This window comes from Suncus etruscus, chromosome 3, assembly GCF_024139225.1.
Source record: "Suncus etruscus isolate mSunEtr1 chromosome 3, mSunEtr1.pri.cur, whole genome shotgun sequence".
NCBI classification, from domain to species: domain Eukaryota; kingdom Metazoa; phylum Chordata; class Mammalia; order Eulipotyphla; family Soricidae; genus Suncus; species Suncus etruscus.
The window spans coordinates 4,747,719-4,752,914 of NC_064850.1; the positions used below are offsets into that span (position 1 = coordinate 4,747,719).

Sequence of the window (5,196 nt, forward strand, 5' to 3'; positions counted from 1 at the left end):
CATTTGTAAATATTCGAATGTACCTGGCATATTTCGTAAGTTGAAAAACAGAGAGGTACAAAGAGATAGCTCAATGGGCTGGATACCTGCACTCTGTGCTGCTAGAGGTCCAAGTTCTATGTGAGGGCTTTTCAGACTCCCAGTACATCTTGGTGCTTTAGATATATTCCAATTTCCCAAAGAAACTGTCTTCAAACTTGTTCCTCCAAGTCTTTCATGGCCCCATTATTTACCTCCATTCATATTTTGCCCTACAGTGGTTTATGGGCTGTTTGCTTAAAAAATATTGGTGATGTTTGTAACCTTTTGAGAATGCTTGTCCTCTTTGAATGGATCACAGGAGAGGTGAAACAAAAGAAAGAACTTGGTAGAATCCTGATAGGTTAGAAATAACCAATAGTTCTGTTCTGTTCTCTGGAACTAGGGTGACCTCTGGGAACAAGACTCCAATTCTCAAAACTCCCACCAAACCATAGGCGGAGTGAGAGCATTACTACCCTTGGTAGTTACCTACCATTTTCTCTTCAGTGCTGGAATTTGATTTGATTTATATATTTGATTTATTTATTCGATTTTGTACTGCAGATATACTCACACCCAGGCATGGAAACAGGTATCTACAACTTAGTTTGTTGTACTACTAAAAGCAAAGAAATAAAGACTGTTTATTGATTTAAAAATTATGAGCTTCCCATACAAAATACTGTGCCAATAGGAACTAGAAATTGCTTCCATCCTATTATCAGATAATCTTAAGCCCTGTGGCTAGTTTATTTTTGAGCCAGTTTTGCCTTTTAAAGCAAAATATAAAAGAAAAACAAGGTACTCATTTTTTATTTAGCAAATAGTAGCAGGCCTGTACTGGTTGCTATACAAGTCTGAATTTACTTATTGATCCTAACTATTCTATAGCGTACATGTTATTATTTTTCCCCTTTTGTAGGTAGCAAAGGGTATTGTCCCACACCTAGGGCTAATTTGGGGACTGTTGTGAGAATTGAGCATGAGGCTCCTGCAGGCAAAGCACATTTTCCAGCCCTTTGAGCATCTTCCAGCACCCCTAGGATTGTCACTCACTCGCACCCCCTACCTCCATGGTAAGCTTTCTATTGAAAATCATCAGTTCTCTGGGCCTGGAGAGATAGCACAGCAGCGTTTGCCTGCAAATAGCCGATCCAGGACCAAAGGTGGTTGTTTCAAATCCCGGTGTCCCATATGGTCCCCCGTGCAAGCCAGGAGCTATTTCTGAGCAGACAGCCAGGAGTAACCCCTGAGCACTGCCGGGTGTGACCCAAAAACCAAAAAAAAAAAAAGAAAGAAAATCATCAGTTCTCAATTTTTTGAAGGTTTTTTCTTATTAATGTCTTTATTTAAACACCTTGATTACAAATATGAATTTCAGTCATGTTTCAGTCATGTAAAAAAACACACCCCTTCACCAGTGCAACATTCCCAGCACCAATATCCCAAATCTCCCTCCTCCCCACCCACCCCCACCAATACTCTAGACAGGCTTTCCACTTTCTGGTGCTCTTGGTTTATAGGGAGCCCCTTTAAGAACAGGCAGAAAATGCAGGGTTGAAATGCAGGGCCTTGTGACCGGCATAGAATTTTGTTAAAAGCAGGCAGATTTGAGAATTGATTGTTAACCATTTAAGACTCAAGGGCACCTTACAGAGAGCCATAGTCAAAGCAGGTAGCCTGGAGAAGTAAAGGTAAACATTTAAGATTCCCTTATCTGTATATTCCACCTGCCGGAGATAGGTTCCATTATCAGTACAGCCCCGACCTGATGGAGACAGAGCTCATTATCTGCACATTCCATCTCACCTGCCAATGGATCCTGTTATTCGTCCTGTTCAACATATCTACCGCTTATTGACATATTTATGAGTGGAACTGTGCTACAAAAAAGTATTTAAACCGGGCCTTGAGTTTCAATAAACAGAATTGGATTCGGTCTTGGCTGGAATCCTTTCCCCACTTTTGTCTGTCTGTCTTTGCCTTTGTGTATGCGCGATCTCCCTCCAAGAAAGAATAACCACAGGGGCACCCACGTTGGTTATTTGTTATTCCTCTATTATGTTTTTTAAACTTTATTAATTGATTGATTCATTGATTGATTGATTGATTGATTGGTTTCTGGGCCACATCCAGCAGAGCTCAGGGGTCCTCCTGGCTCTGCACTCAGAAATCTCCCCTGGAGTGGCCTTGTTCTCCGAGCTGCGTGGGCGAGGACTGTCTACCCTACCCGTGGCCCGCCATCTCTTCTCGACGAAAGGAACACCATGCTTTCTATTAAGTTGCAAAGTTCTGATGGAGAGATATTTGAAGTTGATGTGGAAATTGCCAAACAGTCTGTAACTATCAAAACCATGTTGGAAGATTTGGGAATGGATGATGAAGGAGACGATGCCCCAGTTCCTCTCCCAAATGTTAATGCAGCAATATTAAAAAAGGTTATTCAGCGGTGCACCCACCACAAGGATGACCCCCCTCCTCCTGAGGATGATGAGAACAAAGAAAAGCGAACAGATGATATCCCTGTTTAGGACCAAGAATTCTTGAAAGTGTACCAAGGAACACTTTTTGAACTGATTCTGGCTGCAAACTACTTAGACATCAAAGGTTTGCTTGATGTTACATGCAAGACTGTTGCCAATATGATCAAGGGAAAACACCTGAGGAGATTCGTAAGACCTTCAATATAAAAAAATGACTTTACTGAAGAAGAGGAAGCCCAGGTACGCAAAGAGAACCAGTGGTGTGAAGAGACACTGTAACACTGTAAGGATTGTTCAAAATACTGGTTGCGCTGCTCTGTTTATAATTGTTAATATTAGACAAACTGTAGACAAACACAGCAGCAAATCAGTTGTATTAGCAGACTATTGTCCTCATTGCATGTTTGCTTAGATTCCGTATCTATATTTGAATTCTTTCTCATGATCAAAGGTTTGCCGCCCCCCTTTATTTTTTTGCTCTGAATAAAACTGGTGGTTTCTCTATAGAAAGTGGCATTTTGGGCTTTCCCCCTTTTCGTAAAACAATTTCTGCCTACTTATTGTCTTAACATTAGTGATCTATTAAAAGTTGATGTAAATAAAAGCAACTTGCAAAAAAAAAAAAAAAAAAAAAGAAAGAAATCTCCCCTGGCTGGCTGGGGACCATATTGGATGCCAGGAATCGAACCGGGTCCAGTCTGGGTCTGCCACATGCAAGGCAAACGCTCTACTGCTGTGCTATCACTCCCGCCCTTCTATGTTTTTTTTTTGTTTGTTTGTTTGTTCGATTTTTTTATATCCCATATATAAGAGAGATTAATCTGTGTCTGTTCCTCTCCTTCTAACTTTATTCAGTATAATCTTTAGATCATTCCACATAGCAGCAAATCACATGCTTTCTTTTGTCCTTACAGTTGACTATGTACATGTCCCATAGTTTCTTTTTCCAGTTACCTGTTCTTGGACAGCTGGGTTGTGTCTTGATCTTGGCTATTATAATTAGTGCTGCTATATACAAGTTTCTACTGATTATAGAGTTTGGGGGCCCTTGGGGTATATGCCAAGAAGCAAAACTGTGGGGCCGGAGAAGTACCACAGTGGTAGGATATTTGCCTTGCAAGCAGCTGATCCAGGCTAACCTGGATTCGATCCCTGGCTTCTTATATGGTCCCCCAAGTCAGGAGCAATTTCTGAGCACAAAGCCAGGAGTAACCCCTGAACACCACCAGGTGTGACCCAGAAAACCAAAAGAAAAAATAAATTAATTTAACTTAATTTAAAAAGTAAAACTGTTGAGTCATATGGAACTCAATCCCTAATTTATTGAGAAATGTCCTTATTATTTTTTCAAAAGGTTGGACCAATCATCATTCCCATTAATGAATGATGGTTCCTTTTCCCCATATATACACCAACACTAATCGTTCTGTTCTTAGTGATGTGTGCCAGGCTCATGTTGTGACATCCTATCTCGTTGTTTTGATGGGCTCTAATCTGATAAATGATGCAGAACATTTTGTCCTATACCTATCAGTCATTTGCATGTTTTCTTTGACAAAGTTTCTGACTATCTCTTCCCCCACTTTTTGTGAAGTTGTTTCCTTGTCAATATAAGAAACTACCAGTAACTACCAAGTATAGATCTTGAATGCTAACCCTCAGTCAGATTATTGGCAAGCATTTTCCCCACTCTATAAAGTATCTTTTATCCTAGTCATATTTTTATTACAGTTCAGAAGCTTTTTAGTTTGATATAGTCCCATTTGTTTATCTCTGCTTTTATTTGCTTGACCAATGGCACTGAATCTTTGAAGACATCTCTAGTTTCAATGTCATAAGGTATCCTACCTATGTTTTCCTCAATATAATTTATAGATTTAATTCTGATATCAAGGACTTTAAACTGTTTTTACTTTATTTTTGTGTTTAATATTAGAAGGAGGTCTGAGTCTTTTTTTTTTTCCTTTGCACATGACTGACCACTTTTACCAGCACTGTTGTTGAAGAGGCTTTCGTTGCTCCATTTCATTTTTTTTTCATTCAGTATTTGCAGTACAATTTTATCCATTTGGGAAGAATTCTAACAGTATATTAATTCTTATGGTTTTGCTTGACATTACTATGCATTTGAGAAGCAACACACCCTTGGAACTACTGTATTTTTTGTACCATAAGGCGCATTTCCCCCTCCCCAAAGATGGGGGAAAATGTCTGTGCATCTTATAGAGTGAATGCTAGCTCTAGCAATGAGGAGTTCTTGGGGTTCCCAGAAAGCTAGAAGAGTTCTTGAAACTTAAATTCTCTCCATTTGTTACTGACAGTCATAATGATTCCTTTTTCTTTCTTTTTTTTGTTTTGTTTTGTTTTTTTGGCCACACTTAGTGACACTCAAGGGTTACTTCTGGCTATGCGCTCAGAAATCACTCCTGGCTTGGGGGACCATATGGGATGCCAGGGGATCAAACCACTTAGGGTAGAGCTGGCAAGGCAAATACCTTACGGCTCCAGCCTCCGTAATGGTTTTTAATGTCACATTGACCGCTGTTCACTTAACATAGCTAAAATATTCTGTTATAGTTTGTTAAATATTTTAGTACACCATTTGCTTTAGAATTGTTTTCTTGTTTTCCCTCTTCGAAAAACTATATGTGTCTATGGTTAGGTGCATCTTATAAAGTGAAAAATACAATTC

At 39.5% G+C, this 5,196-nt stretch overlaps 1 pseudogene; it reads left to right on the plus strand.

The window, feature by feature from the left end:
- Positions 1–2,244: 2,244 nt before the first annotated feature.
- Positions 2,245–2,783, plus strand: LOC126003932 (S-phase kinase-associated protein 1-like; annotated as a pseudogene).
- The last annotated feature ends 2,413 nt before the right edge of the window (positions 2,784–5,196 follow it).